Below are 26,553 nucleotides of genomic sequence, written 5' to 3' on the forward strand. Positions count from 1 at the left end.
CATCTGTATTTCTTTGTGCTTCTAGTGATATAGCTGTATTGTTAGTTCAACGAATGTTGACAATAAATACCTAAAAATTAAACCGAACGATTAATAAGTAGATATAGTTTTAAAATTAAAACCTAGCTGCTAGTTTGTATGCGACAAAATTTTAAGTTGAGGTTTCATTTATAATTCATAGAAAAAGTACCTTTAGTCTGTGGAATCATAGTAATTAGAATAGAATTTAATTTTGTAAAATGACGATTCAAAAGTGCTTGTTAGACCTCACTTTAATAAATTGTATTTTGATTTTTGTTAATTCCTTTCTGGCACACTATATAGCATCATTGCTCTGAATAAAAGTCAAAACAAAATAACTAAAACAATGACTAAGCTTGTGTTGAAATATTATTAAGTTACCTAAACCAAAATATAAGTCTTAGGAGAAATAAGTCTTCTGCAATAACCCCTTAATCCATCTCTGTTATCGGCAATACATTTCCCTCTGCACGTAATTACGTTAAGGATAGCACCCACATCACTTATGCAAGGATAGTTGTGACGTTGCGGCGACGTCATCAATCACGCCTGGTGGGGGATATATATAAGCGTCGCGACAGCCAAGGGCGGGGCATTCTTCATTAGATGCTCGCGGAAAGAGGATGTCAACGCTACGTATTAATCATACTGACTTGTCTTTAATAATGTCCTCGCTCCTCATCTTCTCTAATGACTTTATGTATTTGCAAAATTTTAACATCTTTGCTTAACTTTCGATAAAACTTAATTATCATTTACTAATGACGTCAGACGCAATATACGTCATTATATAAATTAAGTTGTTTATTTTTTTATATTTATGTGGCAAATTGATACAAATATTATTATAAGAATAATAGAGTTAGTTTATAGTAATATTATGTATATTAGTTTTGAATTTACGAAGGTAATTTATTTACAACATTAATCTGACTACTGTCTGTTCTTATGTAATTTGTACTCGGTGTAACGTTTGATTTATAACAGCATTACTGCGGACAAACAGTTTTGAACCGGTTACGTTAATTAGACAAACATGGCATGATCCGATGAAATCCATCGGACAACATAATATAAATAGTAATTAAAAGTGTCAAGAATGTGCATTGTATATAACACGTTCCGCTGCTATTCGGAGACATTTTAAGAGTTTAGAGCGATCCCGCGGTTAGATAGTTGGAGAACTTTCTGGGTGATACGCGCCGAAAGAAGTTTTTCGAACGTGATTCGACTTAGTTCTTAGTTGTGAAACAAACGAAGAGTTGAAAGATAAATTTGCGACGAAAGTATCTTAAGAAAGATATCGCACGATTAAGATTACGTAACTAACGGACCTTCAAAGTTTGTTTTACACTTCTGATATCAGATGCTCTTGGATGTTGGAAGTTTAAGAGACCTGAACTTTTACGACTCACTGAAACGTAGATACGTTTACACAGATAACTCAAAATTTTAAACACAGAGTATATCTTATTATTAAAAAGGTTCTATATTAAATTAGTATATTCATTATGTCTATCTAAAGGTATTTTTTTAATTGGCGATTTAAATAGCTATACTAAAACTAATAACATTTGTAAGCTTCACTTGTTGTTTTATATTAAAAGTTTACCTAACTATTAAGAAATTATAGACTTTTTATTGCGATTTAAGCTATAACAATAATTTCTAAGCCATTATTAGTGTCATATGAGTAAATAGCAAGAGGTATAGGAACACATAATATCAGTTTTCTTATTGATATAAGTTTAATGTTATTAATAAATTTACGTAATAAACGTACCGTAATAATATTCGACTCAATATTCTATGAATTTGAATTTCGAAGCACGGTAGGTCTATTTGTTTAATAATGATAATTACAAAAAAAATCTTTCGTATAAAATGTATGCCCTAGCAAGCTCGCGTGAGTAGCGGCCGATTTGATAGATATGAAGCACGCAAGGCGCATGCGCGCCTGACTTTCGTTATTTCACAATTCATGACTATCTAACCGGGTGATACTTTATCCGCATTCAAATTTAACGAAAAAAAAAGAAAACAGCAAAACGAATTTTGTTTGTATATAATCTGTTCAAACTTAAAAACAAAATATAAATATTTTATATATTAATTAACTTTGTAATTCACGTGTTTCATTTTATTATTACATCGGATGAAATTTGTTTCAATTAAAAACAGGGTTTACAATAAAATTAGTCTCCTATCAATATTTTGACATGTGTCAAAATGACAACTGACATTTCGTTGATGACTTTTTAATTGACAAAAAATAATACATGTATGTTATTGTAGTTCAGAACAAGCTTATGGGATAATAAACTGGACACCTGAATTCGTAATAAATATTTATCATGTTTTTTTATTAATCAAACGTTTTATAATACTGGTATACCTGTCTCTTTTTAGTTGGTCCAATTTATTTCATATTTGTGTTAATGTAATAATTGGATAGATGAATCATCAAAATGGCGGTTGCACCCGTTCTGCTAAATGAAGTCAATCTGATTATAGCTCTACTTAAAATGAGTGTCCTATCTCACTTAATACGTTAATAATAATCATATTATCAAAATAAAAATGAGGTCTCTTATTAAAGTTCTTTTTTCAAATTTTTTTTTTACTTACGGAAATAGTCGTAAGTGAAACCAATGCCAATCTATGCCAATCATATCACAATTTGAGCACACAAAGGTCTCACACTCAAGGTAATCCGTTAATTAAACCATGTGTCTAAGTGGGAACAGCTTCGGTCTAAAGGGATCGTTGCTAGGCGTTTAATAGTCTTACTTTGCTATGTTCGGTATCGACACAATTGGACATGTCGTATTTTACCGGTAGGACTTTGTGTAATTCCATCTGCGTTACTTACTCACCAATTATACCTGTTATAGTTTGAAGTGTGAGTAAGTTCGAGTAATTGCCGGACATATGTAATATTGAGGTACAAATGTTAATACAGTGCAATAGTAGAAGTATCAAAACTTTTTAAAAGATTTTTTTTTTTGGAAATTATATTCGAAATTCAAAAATCGATCACGTTCAAAGTACAATTTCAAGGTCGTATTTTTACTAAACGTTTTAGGGGAATGGTTGACATATGTTAGGCAAAAAAGTATGCCCTTCTTTCTTTTACGTCCATGGTGATAAAATTTGCTTCATACCAAATTTCATCAAATTCAGTTCAACGGTTTTACAGTGAAACAACAGTGAGTGACCAACAGACAGACAGACACAGACAGAGTTACTTTAGACGTAAAAGTTATGCGCTCTTCGTTTTATTTATAAGGATCATCAATTCAACAGTCCCTACAAGCATGTTTAAGATAGCCTTAACACATGGAATATAATCAGAAAAGAATATGATACTTAAAGAAAACCTCCTTTGAGATAAAGATATAGTTAAGACAATCGCAATGCGGCAATAATTCAAACAGTGACTGAATAACTCCATAGGTCCAATTAAATGTGACAACATCGGAAACTTGTTGTGGACATATTAAGAACATAAAATAATCGCTCGGGTTGTTACGAATATCGATTTAATCGTTTAAAATATGTATTTGTAATTAAATTTTGTTTGTAAGCATTCATTGGTATTTAATTTTAAAATTATAGTTTATTGGAATTCCCTGTGACTTTATATGAAGTTGTTTTCGTTTTCTAATCCCTTAACTCATATAGGCATAAATAATATGTGCCTTTAGGTAGGTTACGACATATCTTTGAGTTATATTTAGTTAAGAGTTTTGTTGTTTTTGAATTTTTTAAGCCATGCAAATTAAATGAACTCTCATTTAGCTTTTGTATGCGAAAGTATGTACGTCTGATTTTTTTCAAGTCTAAGCCTTATATGAATAATAATATGAATTCTAAGTCTACTTATATGAATTTGATTTGACTCCAAAATATGCATTTTTATACCTAACCACTAACGAATAATTCCTAAAACGCGAGCCAAGTCATCTAAGATTGAGATTTTTATTTAAATTAAGTAGGAGCAACCGACAAAATATATAATCTTATAAGAAGATATAGTAACTATAACATACATATATGTGGAAGCAGTGATGTTATCATTAATTTTACGTCGTACCGAGAAATCAAATTACATTTTATCGATACAAATTAATAAAATCTATAAATTATATCGAATTAAAATGTCAAATATCGAATTTCGCAAAATCGTTTCGATGAAATTTAGTACATTCAGATCATAAAAGACATACATTAAGATTTAAAAGCAAGGACCGCTTTTGGTTCCGTTAAAAATCGTTGTGATCATTAAAATTAAGAGCCTGTGTCCAGTGGTGAGACGACGTGGATCGCAGTCGATTCAAACTCGAGACCACTGACTTTTCATGTATTTAACTTGTGTTAAAGGGATACCCAAATGGGTCGGATAAAATACCACACGTATTAATTAATTGGAGCAGCATTCTGGAATAATCCTCAAACCTTCATTTAAGGGAGAAAAGCAGATACATTTACTTCGCTTGTAATGAAAACATTTTCAAAAAACCAACATTTCACTATAAATTATAAACCAGTCCATTAATGTGGAAATTATTGTTTAACGAAAAAAAAAAAAATGTCTTTCCAATCGAAAAAAATAGCAACGTAATAAATGTTTTTGTTGGAACAATAAAGATGAAACGAATGACGAACAAAGCGGTCGGCTTATATCGTTACATCTCCGCGAATTGGTTCCGGACAAATTTAACTCAATAATTTCTGGTCGAGATATCACAAACAATGCTTCCTACACAGCTCCCCCAACGGAAACGTTTTGGTGAACAAATTCTATCAGGAAATAGGAACGCACGGAATATATGTATACATGGAATACTGTACAACGTTACGGAAAAGTTAGACAATAACTGAAAGTTTGTGATAAGCTTTGATCACTGTGTAATTCTTTTGATGTTGCGTAAAGGGGATCTTTACTGAAGATATTGTAATAAAACATCAAACACTTATATACCTTTACGTGTGTTTCATATAATGGATCTTGCTTACACATGAAGGCATTTACAAAAATAAATCCGCAATAATAATTTTGTTACGCTAATACAAGTCCAGGATCAAAATTGGCCAGCTCGTAAACGGTAACCTCATTACTACCTAGCAAAGCAGCAATAACTTAGTTGGTTTTTTAAATTCATTTTAAGACGGGCAAATTTGGTTAGGAGTCTTCTTCCATACTGGCACTAGAAAATGAACCGCTTAATATACCGTCAATGTGGCGCCAAAACAAATACATCCATAACAGCATAGTCGGATTTAATTTCAATATTAGCGTATGGTTGAAATAAAGTGAACACCGGTACTTTTCATTTTAATTAATTAAAGTATATGGACAATAATCAATCTAAAAAATCTACCCAAAATAATACTAGATTACTGGTGCCATATATAATATAATTAAAGTTTAATAAAGTTATGATTTATAAGTACTGAATTTCTTGTCGGTTCTTTTTGGTAAAATTAGCATTCCAAACCGGTGCTGGAATGATAAAAGATAATTGAAATGTGCACGTTAAAGTCTCACTTGAATGAAATACGTTTGATTCGAATGAAACATTTCTTTATGATTCTATACGTGTATATATTTCTAAAGGATACTATCTGTGTCTGCGTCACCTAACTTATTTACTGGTTCATCTCATCGATATTCCGCATTCAATCTTGTAGATAGAAAAAAATCCGTTCAACCGTCACCGAACCGGGCCAAGCGGGCGCGATACCGATCGTCGAATGCCAATACTCTAATACCGGTAATGGACGCCGACACGGGACTCTCGGCTCGATTTTCCGAATCGTTTGCGCCGTACCGCGCCAGATAACGAGAAATGTCGCGACTATCGTTTTATGTGCATCGAAGATTGCCGCACGGGGCGTTCAAGGCACCTTGTAAGCCCACCATTCGACTAACATACGCTCCGATTTGTCTAAAGATTGCCTCAGAAAGTAGAATTGCGATAATGCTGTCGCACGAAACGGTTACGTCCCAGAGACCCGATATTTTACACATTTCGCCGAAAACGATTCTGTAGTAATAAACGCGAATGTGAAGTTAGTGGATCGTATCTGAATATTGTCAGTGTTACAAATAAAGTATCGTCTGGACAAAAATCCAATTAAGTGTTTAGATGACAAAATTAATAAATATTATTCTTATTCAACATAATAAATATGAGAAAATGTTGCGAAAACATACCAAGAGTGCCGTCTATTCTGAAAGATGAATGTCATTCCCGCAATATCTGAAACAATAACAATTTATTTATTACATATTTTTTATTGAAGTTTGTCTTTGTGGTGTATACATATTTCAAACGCTATATTGTCATAAGTTCTATTGTAATATGCAGAAAGATTTTCATTACAATTGGGTATATTTTTCGTTTGCTTTTGCACACTTTTATTATTACGTAACTATCAAGTATGTAAACAAAGGATCTCTCTCTAAATATTGTCAGGTTGATTTGAAATTTTACATGTAATATGGATAAGAATAATAATGAAGTAATCTTCTTCGATTTAGGCTACGTTGCCTGAAACTAAGGTTTGAACCAAAGATTCCGAGCATCTATATAAGTTACCAGCCACTGAAGTTGTATATAAATTGATATCATCTATTTAATCTAATTATGGAGTCGAGAGATAAATTCGCCAATTTGATTCATTTTCTCATATTGACGAGTCCAATTCAATACTCTGAAGAAACCTTTCGCAAAGTATGTGCTTTGTTTATATTGTTACTTATATTAACGCATGTTGAATATAAAATTAGACTTATACTCCTTAAAATTTTTCATTGGTACAATGTTCATTGTTTTTTTTTAATTTAACGACTATTGAATTAATATGTTTAATTTAAAAACAATTCTTGAATAAACGTGCGATGACATCAATACGAGTAATAAAACCATGAAGATTGCTGTCGAATTATTTAGTCATCATTATATTTGTACTGATGATTAATGATAAGATATATAATACGGTCTAGTATTGTGCAGATGTAGTATAAAGTTACTTCAACGTAAAACGTATAAAATAGTCCATGGATTTAACGTCATTATAACCTTACACGTTTAAATGAGCATCTTAGAATATAATTTCCCTTAAAATATCCAAGTTGAACGACCTCTCCCATTTTCCTGCACAATACCCGCGACTCAGGACGTGGGAATGTCGAGAGCGACGATGCGAATTATCTAGATTACATTGCCTTCCACATCACAAAGGATGCATAATGAGTTTCGCAATGCGTCGCAACTATTTAAAAGGTGACAAAACGGATATATCCATATTGTAAAGGTGTATCCATAATGCGACATGACATTAAGGCGGACTTGAATCCATTGATGTTGTGATACATGTTGGTTACCTTCCCATTACAAGTACCAAGCAACAATACTCTGAGCTCTATTGTTTTAGAATGTTCTGGTATGAAAGAGTGCAAAGCTATACGGATGTTTGTTTGTCGTCCTGCCATTTGTGACGATAATCCTAACGATAAAATTAACTAGCGACTCGCTTCGGCTTCGCACGGGTCCAATGATATGACATCACAGTGGAAACTAGTAAAATTATCAGTTTATTTACTAAACTGGCCATGTATTATATTTCAAAAAGCTTCTTGTCGAATCACTTTATCTTTTAAAAAAAAATCGCATCAAAATCCGTTGCGTAGTTTTAAAGATTTTAGCATACATAAGGACAAACAAAGCGACTTTGTTTTATGTAATGTAGTGATGTAGGTATCATTTATATTAGAATTTCCTAACATAGCCTATAAATTTAAGAGAATTTCTTTCATCATTTCCATCGTTTTATAAAAGCAGTTATTCGAAACAATGTAATACATCGTAACATTAAAGATTATTATATTTCGTAGGTGAAACATTATCATGATACGCCATAACAAGCCGCGTATCTGTAATTCAATCCATTGAATATATTACCAGTTAAAAAATGTGCACGCAGCCTTATATAACCGGGGCGATTAGAAGATGATATCATTTTTATGTGTCAGCTCATTCAATGGTCTTTGAAATACATATTAGGTGCGCAATAAAAGTCGTCTGGATCACAGTTTAATGTCATCACGAACTATGATAATACAAACGTAGAACGGAATACTGAGACGTGATGTTGGCCGTGTTGGACCCAAGATTAGCGATAACTGAGATTATTACGAGCCTTTAGAAAGTTTTGCGTGTTAAAATTTACTTTGTGCACATTTCATTCATGAACGTTTTTTCGAAATTCGAATTCGAATTCGTTCTGAGTATTGTCTTAACAAACGATTAGCTTCTCATTAAAATACATATGAATATGTTCGTAAGGTTAGATGATTCACATGAGCTTGTTAGTGTTTTTAAAATACTAATGCGGTCGAAATTATTAACCCACGATTAATATACGACACGCAATGGTGATTTAAAGACCCTGATTCCTCGAAACGACCTTTGAATTCACAAGTCATTCGCAGTTAATTATCTGTGAAATTGGTGTTGCCATCTGCATGTTGATTGCACGCAATCACCGCAAACAAATGAGGCAACACTGAGTCACCTGTTGGGGGAGATTAGGAGGATCCCTGGAGGAACGTTTACAAGGATACGGGCAGTTGATGGGGGAAATCTAATCAAATCAATTCGAGCACCGAATTAAGAATTCTGACAAGGGTCATGTTAAATAACAGAATCACTGAAGTCGGATACATCCAACGATGTACCACATAATTTTGTACAATCTCGGAAAAAAACCCCTGCAAATTGCCCACTGTTGGCCTAAGGCGTCCGGTGCTTTTAAAGAAATAATTTGAAACATATTCAAACACGCATCAAGACGGGTCGATGCAAACATTCATATGACAGCATTAGGCTTCCTTACGATGCTTTCCTACATTGTCGGACATGAGTTCCATCATAAACTCAAAAAGCATTACAATTCAGCAGTGTGAATCGAAATAGCATCCTTCGATTCAGATTCACTTGTTTTAACCACTATGCTAGATTTTCCTACAATATTAATTCTAAAAATGTATCAAATATTTTTTATTATCAAATATTATTTAATAGATTGAAAGTTATATTGTAAACCGTTTCTTGATAGAAGTAAACCCAATTACCTAACCATCAGCAACTAAACTTCGCGATGCCGGATAAATCCCGGTCAATCCCAGCTATGCCGGGATCGGGACCGGACACGGACTAATGTCGCGGCCGCCCGGACAAATAGTCCGTTGGATTAGCGATGCCTTGATTAACTAAGCCAAGTGGTGGTGTTTACTCTTGTTCTGTTATGCGCTCCTGGTACTTTTATTTTAAGCTGGATTAAATAAGTATGCTTTGCACTGTGTTAAATTTACATATAATTTATATATGTGTGCATGTGCATGTATATATTAATGTGTATTAAGTTATAAGCAAGGGTAAAATCCTTCATAATTAAAAAAATGTATCCCATTTTTTCTTAGCGGTAATTTTTTTTATTTTAAAGTTTTTTAAGTGTCGAATAATTGCTGTTAATTGATTTATAACGAAAAAATAAAACGAACCAAAAAGACAACATCTCAATTAAAACATGATACGTTTATTCACTTAAACAAATACGATCCCACCCTTTTAAACGTCTATATAAGCATAATTGGTATTAGTTACTCTTCATAAGGCGACCGACGGATGTATGTAATCTGGTATACGGGTCGTTTAATGGGCGAATTAAACGAATGGATCGCTGGGGCAAAGCGATAGTGGACCTTGTGGGTCGTAGGATCTAACTAATAAGGTTTTAATATAAATAGAATGATATGCTTTCCAAGTATACACCAGCCCTTATTTATTATGATAAAATGTTTGCGCTGCCCACTGGTCGCAGTTTAGGGGATCAATTATAACGACCATTTCATGCGACTTGCGTTGATGTTTTGGTTGAGATACGGATTTATGACTTTAATGTGGATTTTTTATTTCACGAGTCTATATGTTGCCGTAGGATGTAAGCTGTCAAGACTATTTTAATTAAAATACGTGAAGCGGTTTTCGACTGATGCGTGCAATAACAGACAATCCAGTATGTTTTTGTATTACGTGCTCGATGTGTATAACAAGGTTCAGTCACATGGTAGTTCAATGCTTTTTTTTTTGTTTTTTACAATAAATATGAAGTCAACTTCACACAATATAATACACCTTGTATGACATAGTAAAAAGAGCGGATGTCACTATACATTCCTACGTTACCTGAGAATCGAATCCAGGAAATGCATCGCGCAAAGCGAATACCGTTAACGATTGCATCACTATGCGTAACGGCACCGGAGTACATTCACATAAAGACTCAATTATATCACAACCGGAACATAGAAATTGCTTTAATTCCATGATTGTAGACCGTCTAATAGAAAGGGCCATTTCGCTGAGCCGCTTTCCTAGAGAAGAACAAGGCAATAGAGCTCAAGTTAAATTGGCCACTTCGTGTTATGTTTGAGAAACAGTCATATCAAAGTCATCGCTCATATACTTTGCGGCGTCACGACCCGCCCGGGGCTTAATCCAATTTAAAATATATCCAGCCAATTTAAAAAGTGCCGCTAATTTGTGAAAAGGGAAGAGGTCGGGCTACTACTAAAAATCGCCGGGTAGCGTCTTGAGAGAGCGTGAGGGCGCATTGACCGTCCTATTTAAATATTCACCTCTTTGAAATTATTTTTAGAAGCACCTTCGTTGCGACATGCCGCTACTTTAATCATAAGCTTGCATAAAGTGCCGTTGGAAACGCAATTAGCGATCCTAAATGTACGAAGCCGCTCCTTCGTCTTTAACTATTAAGTATTAAGGTACCGTCTATCTCATATTTTCTATCCAAGTTTTCAAACATCTTTTAATAAAAAAATCTAATTAATAACTACAGAGAAGATGGTCTAGTCGTTTAATAAATCAGTCTCAACCGAAGATTGTGGGTTCATACCCGGCTTAGCACCAAAATTTTGTGTTTAATTTCAGCTTTTTAGCAAAACGTCACAAGAAACTAGTATTTGTCGGATATAAATCAGCTGATGAGTAACCACCATCCGACACACACACATTAGAAGAGGCTTTGGCGAAGGTATAATACATATACGGACTGTTTTACTTTATTTAAAAAAATATATTCATTTTAATTTTTTTATTACAAGGTATGTATATTAAATATTTAGAGAGCAAGTATAAGAGTTAATTTCAAATTTGGAATGAATGCATCCGAGCTACAATCATTGACTGTGGGACGTGTATTTGAGTTGCCTTCACGGTTGGTTCCGTAGAATTCGTCCGTGATGAATGACGCGGAAAAATGTTTCGTCTCGTTTTGTTTCCGAACAGGTGGTATCTCCCCGCATTAAACAGATTGATGTCGGGGAAGCTGGAGGCGAGGGCCACCACTTACCTTAATTAAAACCTTTAAAAGATTTACACTCTGCGTTCGTTTTTACCGCAATTTTCGCTTTGAAGGGGTTATCGAGGCTTAACGCTTATTCTGATTTTGTGGATCGCATTTCTATATCAAGGACTGGAAATCTTCCCTAAATTTAAATACGAATTTCCAAACATGTTATTTTATATTAAATACGGATATATTTTGATCAAACATAGTCAATTAGCGAGAGGCAATCGCTCCACCCGTACCCAACGGAGTACCCCTTAAAACGCTCAAGACAAATTTCTTATCTAACTTTCAGTACAGTACAATGTTACGAGGAAATATTTATACGAAATGTAGCCCAATTTCCTATAATATTATGCGTCAAAGTCAATGATGCTAATGTTAGCGATTAATTTTCTTCACTAATCTGATATTTTCGTTCTTGAAATGAGGTTCGTACAAAACTTGCAAATTCGAATACTGTATCGTATTTAAAATTTACAATTTCAACGTGGAAAGTTTAAGTTTATTCATAATAATTTCGCCTGAGTCTGAAAAGCGCCCGAACTGTTGGCTTTGCTATAAAAAATACAGCATATGAACCATAAGTTAAGGGAATCTGGAATTAGTCAAACTACTTACAATACTGACTTTTGCTAGCAATTCAAGTAAAATATTAATAAGATATTCAGATTAAAAAGAGACAATTACGACCCTAAATAAATTTAGGATAATAGCAGGAGGATGATGATGATGTATCTTGGGAATTAAGGTGTGCCTTTTACAATGTAACTCAGGCTCAATTAACTTTAGAACTGGAACACAACAATATTGAAATATTGCTGTTTGCAGATAGAATATTTAACGAGTTGGGGGTATCTACTCAAGTAGCAAGTATAATAAGTAGATCTTACACACAATATATACCTAACAGATGAGTTATATCTGACAATCAAGAGGTAGAAAAATACGAGTCATTTTATAGTAAAAATGATTTGAAGCGGATCCAACCTTGAAACTTGTGCTTGTGGTTACTGTTACTTTACCCTTGTTACAATGCCACACATAATTTATTTGCTGTTAAATATCTCTTTATTTTTTGAACGAAGATCATTAATGTGGACTAAACCTTCACAGACTAGTTTGTACATATTATTGACGAGCAAATGTTTTTAGGATCTTTATCGATCTTATTTTCCATCTATCTTAGACAATCAATCAAATAAGTTTTTGTATTTATCATGATGTGGTTCAAATATTCTAACTTTCTCTATTTTGTCTTAATTACTAACAGATACTTATCAAGACGAAGAATTCTTGTTACAAGATTTATCTCTCTATAATATATTTGACTAAGTATTTGTACCTATACGATTATTTCGAAAGGCCCTAGTTTCTTATGTATTAAAATTTAAGTCGTAAGAGAGTCCAGTGGTTAGAATTCGTTAATCTTAATCGCACAATGTGGGTTTATATCCGGGAACGGACTACTGAATTTTCATTTTATTTTATTTTGTTTATCTTCTAGCTGTAGAAGAAAGACTGTATATGTCAGATAAAAATCTGCCTAATGGGTATCCTCCAACCATCCAATGCAATAGTAAGAAATAATCTTTTTCAAGAGATAGTCGACCATAGCTCAACTGTGGGATATTTATATGCTGCTAATGTTGAAAAAATGAAGCCAAAGGAGTCGTTATAACGGTTTCAAAATTTCATAGTGACGTTTAGACGCCTGTCACAGAATTTTCTTCGTGATTACTAATTAATCAGGTTTTGCTTTGTGATTAAGAAATGCTTGCGGTTCGTTAAGTTCTAAGCCTCTTCATTAATAGTTCGATTCTAATACCCAGATTACTATTAATTATAATTATTATACTCACATCAGCTAATTAAGCATTCACGTTATTGTAAATTTTTATATTTTTTAAATTGAAAGCGTAACAGAAAGTAGATTATCATAAACTATTCTGATTTTAGAAGTGCATATAAAAGAAGACGTGGGCATTTCTTGTAATATAATAAGATTCTATTTTACTCAAAACATAGTCGATACAAAGATTTCTCCCAATTCCTCTCATATAGCGATCATTATAGCTGTTAATAAACAACACTTTCATATTATTACATAATTTGAACGTGTTTACATGCGTACACGCATTGTAACCGACATGATTTATGAAAGCACTACAATGAAATGAACATTAATGCCCGATTTAATAGGAACTTCAAAATGTATTTTGTAACGCCTTTTATAGCACTGTTAACGTTGGTACGGTGTGCATTAACAAGTCTGATTAATAGTGCGCCTACGCAGTAATTTTAGTCAACAAAAAAATATTGTAATCGCTTATTCCCTATCAGGTATAAATGTGTAGTTGTTGCATTTGAATTGATTGTAGTACGTTATTATTCAATATAAGGAATTGTGTTTAGTTCATGTATCGAATTAATGCTATTGCTATATTAGGGTATGGACCAAGAGGTAGTCATTTTTATCACGAATGCCTCTAAGATTTTCAGTTGATTTTGTTTACAACCAAATTAAGTGATTTTTTATTTTATATCGTTACTCCGGAATTCTGTCATTTTCTTTTTTTGGGAGAACATACTTTGCAATAGTCCCATAATTTGAACTAAAATATTTTAATGGTGAAAAAATGTATAAAGTTTATCTCAGAGTAATTTTTCATATTTTTATTTAAATACCGATATATTCTACCGATATTTATATTTAAAAATCGGTAGATTTATTTATTAAGACTTTGAAAAGATTTTGATTTAAAGCAAATCAGACAAAAAATTATAAAAAAATATCTAAAGACATCGAGATCGTAATTCGACAGATAAAAAATATTGAAAAGAAACATGGAATCCGGGTAATTTCAATATTTCCAAGCATACATTTGAACCGTTTACAAATATTTTTTTCTTTCACAACAAAATAATTCTAACCCTTATCAAACATCGAATATTTAGAGATATACCTGTTTGTAAGCTAATAAGAAAAATGTTTACGAAATCCTTTTCTGCTGTATAAGAGTAATACCTACAGGGGTCAACTTACAACGGTAATAATATGTTCCCGATTCTATTCCGATACAACTCCCACTATTCCTTACAAAACTTAACCTTCGCTGAATAGTAACTGAAGGCCAATTTATATTTATATAGGTATACGAAACCCACTAAAGTTCGATAAAACATTGATGGAATCGTAACTAGATCGTGTCGTTTGTACTCGGCTGAAAGACTACAATTACATCTCTATTCGATTTCGTTAAGCTGTCAAATCGTTTGTAGAGTTGAAACTCAAGGTGTGGTTTTTGAGTTCTCGAATGGCGACCACAGACCGGGCAGAGGCAGCGTGTAGGCTATGTCAGTGCAGCGTGAAGCCGCTGGTTGCGGGCTGCAAAAGACCTGTCGTTGGGGCGATCTTTGGGGGAGATCTAAATCTGAAATGATGATAATGAAGGTGAGGTTTGGTTACAAATATATGCGTGTCCTACTTTAATGTCAGAAAAATACTAAAGTCCTATAAATACCTGGGCAAACGTAATAGCTATATTTTTAAGAACATACAAGCCTATCTTCTATTCCAATAAGCAGCTTCAATGCAGTTTGAAAAATCCTTGGCAGAATTCCTTCTGACAGAAGATCTTTGCGATGTTTCACTTCACTGAGCACGAGATGATACATCAGATCATAAAACTTCAAAAGATTCATAAAATGACTAATACTACTAGTATCTATAGGTATCTTATCATAATACGTATAAAACTGGTGTTAACTATAGTACATTGTTAACATTTCGTAACAAATTGACAGACAAACCAGTTAAAGCATGCATATCCTCTTACAAACAGCTGGCTAAGCTAGTAACCAGTGCGCCATCGTTAGGTGAGAAAAAGAAACCGTCCAAATCGTTGATGTTAATGTTTACGTTTAGACGACGTTTATTATTTATAATAGTTGTTGAGCGGTTAGCGTTTCTGTCCACAACTTTATACATTAGAGCAGCGTTGTCAAGTGTAAAACTATTAAAAGTCAATTTTACATTACCGCTTCCACGGTTCGATGAACTTTCTGAATAAAAAATGTCCGACATTTGCCGCGCATGTGTTCTAACTCTACAAGTTTTGTAACGACAACTCATGTCAAGATAACTTTAACTACTTCTGATCTTAACTTCCTGGCTGGTAACTTGCAACTATTTTCACAATTTCAACGAAATATGACGTCAGATTATACCATGATAAGTAAGTTTAGGTGTTAACTAAGCATAATCCGCGCTTTTATATCTATACATATAATAAAATTGGAGTGTCTAATTGTAATATTAAAATAACCCCTTTTTTACTCAACGTATATACTGTATATGTATGTATACACTGTACATATACCAATATAACATTCTTTACAATTGTTTGTCTGTCTGTTTGTTCCGGCTAATCTCTGGAACGGCTGGGCGATTTTGACGGGACTTTCACTAGCAAATAACTAATATAATACGGAGTAACTTAAGCCATTTTTTTTGTTAAATTCAAACGCGTACAAGGTCGCGGGCACAGCTAGTATATCTGTATAGTTATATATAGTTATACATAAGTGTGTTGATAGTTTTTATTTACTTTTCTTTAAGAAAAAACATAGCTGGTAAGATAATGCTACTGCGTGTATGTGGTTACTATTACTTACCTATAACTATTATCGACGTAATTAAAAGAGGGTAAGTTTTCCAATTTTCAGTGGCCTGTCACCTATGGGGATTAGTCTTATTTATATTTAATTACACCGGCTTACTTTTCACGTTAAAACAAAACGACTTAAACTGGTGATTGTAAGGCTTTGTTTTGGATTGCCGTTTAAGCCGTCTTCATTTACTAACATCAAAACATCGACAGTTCCAATTACTTTATACCAGACTGATACTTTAAACGAATCAAGATTTGAGATCTCGCAATTGAGAGAAAAAGTACGGAACCATATAAGCAAATATTCATGTTCTAATAACCGGCAAAAACTTGCATTAGGTTAATTTGAGAGTAGTACGTATGTATGTACATACTGGAATGATGTTTGACATCATTATATCTTGAAGCCTTTGTATTTAGCTTTGAAGTAAATAAGAGTTCAGCCTGGATTTTTTCCGATACTTGTTGACAGTTTGTAAGAAAGATTAATTTATTTGAATAAGTTAATTTCCACTTTTACAAAAACTGAGCCAAGATGACCCAGCGGTTAGAACGCGTGCATCTTAACCGACGATTGCGGGTTCAAACCCAGGCAAGCACCATTGAATATTCATACTAAATTTGTGTTTATAATTCATCTGCTGTTCGGCGGTGAAGGAAAACATTGCGAAAACCTGCATTTGTCTATTTCAGAAATTCTGCCATATGTGTATTCCACCAACCCGTATTGAATCAGCGTGTTGGAACATGTTTCAAACCTTCACTTTCAAAGGGCTTAGCACAGCAGGGGAAATATACTGGCTGTTGTTGTTTTTGTTGTTTACAAAACCAATAAAATTCTATCGCCAATTATCAAACAAATATTTGTATATAAATTATTTCAGCAATTAAATCAACCTCGGTTTAGATTTTAATGGTAACATCAGAACAGTAAAGGACTAATCGAGTAAACAAATACGAAGCTCCAAATCAATGTTTATTCAAAGAAATTGACGATAAATATAAGCTTGGATTTTCTTAAAAAGGGTGAAATCAAGCTTATCTTTAAATCGGATATTCTGTCAATTAGCGAGTGGATTAATTACTTTGGAAATTCGCTTAATCTCGCCGTCAGGGAAATTTGGATGAAAAATTAAAGGGCGCATTGTGCCTAAATTATAATACGGCTAATTTTCTAATCATCTATATATATTATATTATTTACTTAATCTAACTCAAGATGATATTAGTATTACATTATATTTTGCGTTCAATGTAGATACGTCATATGGAATGTCACATGACTTATAGCTATGCACATGTACACAGATTACCGTGTAATCGATAGTGATCGATAGTGAATTTAATTTATAATAAAGTACATAAATACAATTAGTAATATATAAAGTTGTCTTCCAGCTAATTGACATAGCATATTGAATATATTAATGATATTTGAATTTAATTATATTAATTATTGACGTGTTACCAAATTTTGATACTCGACATACTACCTGGAATTCGCAAACGCTTTTCGTTATATATTCGCTTTCGTTGCTACATTATAAGATAATATTTTTTGACAAAATTACCAATATGTAAAACATATATTTTTAGTGATGTTGAAGTAAATTTCTCAGAGTACAGAAATAATATATATTTTTTTTGTTTTAACTAATTAAATAGTCTCCAAACTATTCAATATCATACATTCATACATACAACTAAATATTGAATTGCAATAATTGCCATATGCAATACTATATCCATAGTAAGATTTATCTAAATACGCCTATTATTTATTAAAAGTAATATAAATCTCAAGATATATAAATTTAATAGCATGTAGTTGATATATGTAATTTTCGTACTGCCTGTATTGCTTGTTCGTCTCGGTTGAATCTGCATTCTAAGCTCACTGTAGCTAGCTTTAATTTGATCTTCCATAATAACGATTCAGAAGTATCTTTACCGCTTGAATTTAGTATAATGTTGATTTGATTTTGAATAACCTCAATACATTTTTCATTGTAGTTATAATCGAGTATGATCGGATTTAAAATGTAATAAATCGTAAACAATTCGATTGTGGCAATATTTTCGCAATCAGCTCGTTTTCAGTTTTAAATAATACTGCCATTGTTTAACAATTAGGTCGCTACGAACTTTTTGTGCACTTAATAATTATCACTTTACGCTTTAAAAGCAATCAAGATTTAACGCAGCGTAAATCTAAGCGAAAATGGCTAAAATAATTATCTATTACGGTTTAATCTTCAATTAATCCTAACACAAAATTGTATTATAGAGCAAACTATCTGATAATATACCCATGCTTATTAGGACTCTATACGCATTGTAATAAAGTACATATTCACGTGAAATTAACTTAGCACAGAGCTGTAAGTGGTCGGCAAGGGGCGGGGAGATTGTGTGACGTCATGTTATCTGCACCTAGAATTAAATGTTGCCAGCTAAAAGATCCTTAGGGGATTAGAATCGGGTCACAGAGTTATTAACCTAATATTACCCATACATAAAACAATATGAATGCGTCTGTCTGTAAAATATCTTGAAAGGATTCCGTGGAGTGAATACCTATAGAATACAGGAGGTAAAATGGGTCACCTGGTGGTAAGTGGTGACGTAATCGATATTTTTGGCCTGAACTTATTTCTTACGTTGGCAATACGTTACCAACCTTAGGATGTTAGTGTGACTGAAATACAATAGAGCACTTATCCTTAAATCTATGTTTACAAATGGTGTTTGTAGCAATATTAAAATTATACATAGGGAATAAGTTCATATTAAAATGTTGTTATGTGTGTTATAAATATTTTCACTCAGCTACTCTATTAATATGTGTATGTGTTATTTGTTGTGTGTTCGCATTGATTCTAGAAATATCAAAGTTAGTTTAACTTCTATGAATATAAAGTCCATTGTTTACAAACTTCTAATTAATATTATATTATACCCGACAGCATTCTTTTCAATACAATAAACTATAGAAAAAAAAAGAATATTAAATTATAAGTCATGATTTTCTATTAAAAGTGTATTTATCTTTTAAATGTGGATTCAAGTTGTTTCCTTAAATATAAAAGACATTTATGCGCTGACATTTTCAAAAAGTAAAAACTTTTGTTACATCAAGTCTATTCGTTCGTCACAATACTTCCTCTCGGCCTAAATTGTTTAAGTTTTGGCTTTTTAGGTCAGCGCTGGGCTAAATCAACACTGTTACAAATATTAAAATGTGCACTTGAAATGTTGCGTCGTCGTGATGTTCGTTGCGTCATAACTGTGATGACATAAAAATATTCAAGAATTTAGAATGTTTATTTCGAATATTTTTAAATTATGCTGATATTTATTTACAACTGCTTAAGAAATACAGAGGGTAAGTAAGTTATTTCAGAGTTATCTCCTCGATATGAGAGAATGGTTTGGCATGAATTCTATCAAACTGGTCTAATTTAATAGGCCATGGCTTTTAATAAATGACTCTTAATTTTGAATTCGTGATCGGCATTAAAAGAAAACATCATGAGGAAACCTGTACGTTGAAATTCCACTGCGTGCGTTATCAACACCCCGGATTGTCCGGAAACCTATGTCCAAGGGTTGTTTAAAGAGCAAAGGCCTTTATCTTCTGTTACTCCAACTTACAAAATTCAATGTTTCATCAAAACCGATACAATGATTATAGTGAGATACAGGTGCATGCACGACAAATAACATTCACAACGTCGAAAATTATTATTTTTAATATTTCTCTTTGTTTGTAAATTTCCTTAATAATCATGACAAAAAAATGACTAAGTGAAAATTCAATTAACACTGCTTATACAATAGCGCTGTTTAAATTGAATAACAAGAGATTTTATCTCGTTAAATGAATTCTGGTAAAGCCTCGCCCACATCTCGTAATGCATCTGTGATTAAACCTTGACTTTCATACAATGTCATTAAACAAGATGTGACCAATTATGGAGTTGATTTCTTTTTTTACTTTTAGTACACTCGATGTGATGGAATGTTTTGTTAATTAGTTAAATTAAATTCGTTTGGATTACAAATATGTTTCTTATTGCAATGGAATAAGACTGTTTTTAAGTTTGATATAGGAGTATTAAGTTTTTAAAATTTAATAGACATACTTATAAATAAACGTTTTATGATGTTTTGAGGGTATTCGTTTGTGGTTAGTTTTGTTTTCTTTTAGAATTGTATTGAATATTCTTCTATAAATTATGAGCAACTTTATATCGTTTCTACATTATTTCTATACAGTTATTATGGGAGAATATGAATATAATAGGAGGCTGGTAGCATATAATTTTTGGGATACTACTGATTCTTGGCCAAAAAAGCACATAACCATTTAAACAATAAAAACACAAAAATAAAGTTTTGATGTTTGAATTTCGTATGGTGATTATTTCACAATGCTGTCTTGTTCTTTCGAATGGCACATCAATGTTGACAAAAAGAGATAAATTTGTGTTTCATTAAGAAGATTAAGATTAAGGTCGATTAAACATAAATTAAGCACATGAAAAGTCAACGATGGTTGCCCGGGATTGAATCCCAATCTTCAGTTAAGATTAAGTTTCTAACCACTGTGCTATCTCGAGCTCTCTAGCTCTAACTGTTAATTAATGAATATGTATTTACGTAATGAACAATTTTGAGAACAGACTGAGTGAGTCCTTACAATTAATGACGCATCCACACGTATACATTGCCACCGGAGGTTCGTCAGAGAACAAAGCGCTAGTTACCAATTAAGAAACTAAGATTAACTTTGTCGTTGTAATGCTTAAGATTTAAACTACGAATTGAAGTAGGTATAATTGGGAGAATGAATCCAGAAGTTTAATAATAATTGTTAATTGTATGTCTGTTATTAGAAAACAATGTATAGAATAACAATCGTATCATAACTTAGACGATCTAAGAGACTAACTTCCGATCAAAAGAGACAGCGGATGCTATTTAACTTCTGTTTTAAGTTTACAAAAAATATATATATTTATAAATTTGGACACACATATAATTCAAAACATATTAATTCCAGAATATTCATCATAAAACTATAAGCAATTGCTTTTCAGGTTGACATGAAAAGTGTCTCCAGGCCGGCTATTACGGCTGCATTATGTAACAAAGTTAATTTTGCACTTTTAATTAACAATATCTCAAGCGTCTCCAAGGTACCTTAATCCACTAAACGAATTTAAGGAAGACTCAGCTGAAATTGTAAAGCGTAGTTTATGACTGAGGAATAAATTTCATATTTTTCGAGTTGTTGTAAAATGGGTTAAGTATCTGGGATCAAAAGGCTCTAAGGGTGGAAACCGGAAATATATAATTTCTCGCATCAATTTTTTTTGAAGATTGCTATTGAAGCTGAAATATGTGGATCCTTCCTTGTACACAAATTTTATGGATCGAAAAATATATGATACATTTCATCTATTACACAGTTTCGTTTGATAAAATCACGTAATTAATTTCTTCTGTTTGATGTGTCAATCGTTAGCGCAATTAATCCTTATTCCAAATTAAATGAGATGAGATGGCCCAGTGGTTAGAACGCGTGCATCTTAACCGATGATTGCGGGTTCAAACCCAGGCGAGCACCGCTGATTCATGTGCTTAATTTGTCTTTACAATTCATCTCGTGCTCAGCGGTGAAGGAAAACATCGTGAGGAAACCTGCATGTGACAAATTTCATAAAAATTCTGCCACATGTGTATTCCACCAACCCGCATTGGAACAGCATGGTGGAATATGTTCCAAACCTTCTCCTCAAAGGGAGAGGAGGCCTTTAGCCCAGCAGTGGGAATTTACAGGCTGTTACTTTACTTTTACTTTTTTACAAATTAAATTGTCTTTTGTTAGAAAAAATGTTAGTGCTCATCAATTTTACGAAGCCAATGTAATGTTGCGTCTTTAAGGACACAAGGAACATAACAAATTAGATCACACGGCCGACAGCGCATCGACAATAAGGTGTGTCTAATGTGTTATGATTCTAATGTCAACGACCAGAACAAACCATTAGGGATTCCATATAACATTGCGTATTAATAGGAAAAATGTAATTTTGTTTCCAATGAGGTAAATTAAAATGAGACAAAAAAAAACTTGAACATGTGAGATATTTCAATGTGTATTATGAGATTATTATACATTATATACAATGCTGATATTAAAAATGTGTTTATTTACAACATCAGGTTAAAACCTCTAAAATTATCAGTGTTATCAATCTGTCTATTGAAAAAAAAACGCATTTAAAGATCTAAGCATACATAGGGACAGACAGCAGTAAGCGACTTTAAGTAATGATAAATACATACGCAAAAGTTTCGTGAATTTCGAAGGTACTAAACCTACCTAACCTACAATTAATTTAATCCCTCTTTAATTTGCCAAGCATATATATCGGAGTGTAACGTTCTAATACGGAACTTTGTTACATCAAAATCGATAAAAAAGTTCATCATAAAAACTAACGGAACTATTTAACCAACAGCAATACAAATAAAATACCCTCTTAAAGGATTTATTTACACGTATATCTTGTATATATTATGGTTCAGACACATCCCTTTCAGTTGCCATACGAGGCGGTTTTACGCTCTTAAAATATTCTATAGTGTCATAAAGCTTGAGTAACGAGACCCGACGGATTCGCAAGCCACCTCGCCACCATGTATTGACTCTCGTGTATTGAAATAGAATGGGCTTGTTTGGAGCTATTAAAGAAGTGACTTATATGTACTCGTACGCGTGTGTGCTGTGTTTATTATTATTATTATTACAGATCGTTCAATTTTAAGGTAAACCTCTCTTGAATCATGAAGCTAAAATATTAAGTTGCAGCGGCTTAAAATAATGTAGACTATACAATGGATTATGACAAAGTTGGGAGGGGCTTTAAAAAGACGATTTTCTTTTGTCTCCCGAAGAGTATTGATAGATGAAATAATAAATAGGTCATCCGAAAATTGTCCAATTTCGCAAGATTATAACGCACAAGTGAATACGTACGTACATTGCAGTGTCAAAAGTCCTCATTTATTTATTTATATAAAGACAATTCGACTTGACCCTTGTTGGATTAGAAGGAAGAACAAGGGCATCCTTAAGCTGCTCTTTTACAGACTTTCTTAGAAAAACCAAATAATCCGGGAAGTTGGGATCTGCACCGGAATAAAGTAGACCTTCACTATTTGCGATTTTGACTACCTCATTAGTCTATTCCAGTCGTTTTTTTAACTTGGTATAGTAACTAAATATATATTTTTTACCCCGAACACAGTTTCCACAATCAACGTTTATTGGTGTGTATATTTTTAAAAATGGAACCTTTGCCAAATATCAGACATTAAATTGAATCGTTTCGTCGCAAATGATTCGGTCATCGACATTGTGAATCCTTTTAAATAATCGATCGATGTGTTTGTCCCCGTGTTTGCTCGTTTGCGTCCGTTGATTGCGCGTTGAAAATCGATTACACAAATCATCGTGCCGCCGTTTGATGAATGACTTTTTATTTATTTTGTGGATAAAGTATTAACAATAAAATTTGTATTGCGAACTTTGATTGGGGCTCAACGATTAAATATCTAGTAGTAATATGTAGTAGGTATTCTTTAAGAAGTAAATTATATCATGTAGCTGGATATTGAAACTATCACCAAGTATTATTTGGTGGTAGAGTACTGTGTACTGAGTACTGAGTACATTTGAGTTGATACTACCCATTCATCAGCTAGTCTGCCATCGGACAACAATATTGTTGTGTTCCGGCTTGAAGAGTGAGTAAGCCGTAAGTTGGTGCCGCATTGGCTATGTAAGGAATGGTAACAGCACCAGTGTGGGAAGGTGGTGACCATTTAACATCAGGTGGCCTTTTAGAAACTTTACCTTCCTATTACATTTAAAAATACTGTTCAAATTACGTAGTTAAAATATATATGTAAAGCTACTCATGTAATCATATAAAACACGGTAAAATATAAAACGCTACTCAAAATGTTGTTGTTTCATCGGTTTTTAAAATCAAATATTTATTAATTAAATTAATGTTTGCTTATCTGTGACCGCTGATTGTAAAGCGTTGAAATAATATCGAAAGGTTTAATTGCTTAAATTCAATCTGAATACGAGAAGAATGAAAGATAGATTCGATAAATAATTATAGGATTTAATAACTGACGGAAGAATAGCCACCATTTAATATTAGTAAGCCCATTTGGCGGTCAGCCTACCTATAACATAAAATATATAAAACTAACCATACAATCACATAAAAAACAAGTACTTCCTAAATGTATGTTTATTGCTTGATTTACCTTTTGCAGGCAAAACTGTGGAATATGTTAGTCCGAAAAACGTAACCTATAAAAACAGCCACTAAAACCTTTATAAAGGTTCGTAATATCCTCAAGGAACCATCCGAAGTAGTAAAATAATTTCGGTAGCAAATATATTAAGATAATACTTCCAATAACAGTGGGCTTGTTATTGAAAATAATTTATTCAATAAGCGAGATGAGCATTGTAATAATAAATAACGCTAACAGGTGCTGTCTCAGACTAATCAGGATTCCCTTAACGTTTCTATTTATTATTCCCATTGCAGACTTATATATCAAAACGATCGCTTGTCTGTTCCAAATTAAGCCAAGAACCGTTATTTATGTTCGATACCAATTTCACCCAAATTACGGATTTAATTTTGGAACAAACGCAGCTGATTGGCCAAATCGCTAGTCGTACGATACAATCGACCAATACCAAAACAATTTTGCACGATTCGAACAAATGGCATTTTTATTAAAGAGACTTCAGTTTTTTTCATAATTTTGTAAAAATATACATATTATATATAGTGTTATCGATGTTCTAGAATCGATTAAAAGTAATGAAATCATCAATTTCTTGTATTTAGTGGAAGTTATTTAAATTGAATTCACGTACCTATTTTGAATACTTAACACGACCTCATCTAACGCAATCAGTTGTGTAAACGAGAAAATATATTCAACAAATAATCGCGATTTTACCGAGTATTCACGATTTTACTCGAACGACTCCGAACATAGCCGATCCGCGCAAACGAACGGGCCAATTACGGACGCTCCGATAATGAGTTGTCAAAACAAGGATTTCATTAAACCAATTTGCGTTCGCAATTCCAATAACTCGTGTTACCCAAAAAATAAGGTCGCTTTTAAAATTATTTTGATTGGAAATAATTTTGTAAATTTAATACCGAAGTTGAATTGTGAAAGTTCGGTTGCGCCTTGTCGGATTTTAAAGTTTTACGCAAATCCGACAATTAGCGTGCACCCATGGATCTGATTCAGGCCTAATTTATTCAAAGTTAAAAATAGCTTTGTTCGAATTATAAGAACGAAATAATTCAAGGCAATCAAGTATTGTAATAAATCTCAAATATATACATAAATAATGTTACAACATTACACGAAATTTAGCTGATTTCGTCAATAAAATTCGTCGAATACTAAGTAAACATTTAAGATTCTGAAAGCCAGCGATATTAATCTTCGGTACAATTTCACCAGTGATTGATGAAGATAGATCTTCTGACATTAAGTGAGGTTAATTCTGTCATTGATGTGATCATCTCAATTTTTCATTTAAAGGACTAGAGGCATCATTTATACACGGTCATATAAATCGTATAATCGCAGTGTTAAATTAGATATAAAAAATTCAAGTTTTTATCCCAAGAATTGATATTAACTTAATAACAATTAATTCAAATAATAATTGTCAATCGTTTATCATCAAATCGGCGATAAAAAAGGTATATTTTTAAATAAAGGACTGCTATATTTTAACTGTTATTCGAAATTATTTTTAATAAAATACACACAAAAAGTGTACCATTATCGAAATGAGCTTAACAATACGAGACGTGCCGTTTTTACCTTTTAAATTTGTTTACGTAAAATGGATACAAATGTAAATCCAAGCAGATGCAACTTTTTAAGTCAGGTGAGTGAATATTTATAAAATGGAATACTTACTGAAATGAAAATCAGATAACGAAAACTCGAACCGCGAACAAATAAATATTTATACGTTAGATTGAAAGAAGTCGTACTCGGGGTGCTCTAAACGGTTTTTCCATTGAATCCAATTTCTTTGTACATATCAAAAAAGTTGTAAAGCCTCCTCATTCATGTAAGAGTGGCGGCTTTCAGAAACCGGTACACGAACATGGCGTGCCTCAGGATGACAAGCGCGAAGAGAAGAATCTTTAAAAAAATAATATCGGTGAATTGAATTGAATTCTTATTAAAATTAATAATGCTGCGTTCTTTTTAAATGATGTGGAAGCACCATTATATATCAAAGGAAACCTTTTCGGTATTAAATTTTACGTTCGAC

The 26,553-nt window shown here is 32.8% G+C and overlaps 1 protein-coding gene across 1 annotated transcript in view; it reads right to left on the minus strand.

Moving 5' to 3' along the window:
• The window catches only part of LOC124530892 (insulin-like growth factor-binding protein complex acid labile subunit), a 240,818-nt gene that overhangs the window by 163,028 nt on the left and 51,237 nt on the right, over positions 1-26,553 (minus strand). The window contains exon 2 of the mRNA XM_047105253.1: positions 6,242-6,287. The gene's annotated coding sequence lies outside the window, so the exon portion shown is untranslated. The remainder of the gene's footprint in view (positions 1-6,241; positions 6,288-26,553) is intronic.

Source organism: Vanessa cardui, chromosome 7 (genome assembly GCF_905220365.1).
Source record: "Vanessa cardui chromosome 7, ilVanCard2.1, whole genome shotgun sequence".
NCBI lineage: Eukaryota > Metazoa > Arthropoda > Insecta > Lepidoptera > Nymphalidae > Vanessa > Vanessa cardui.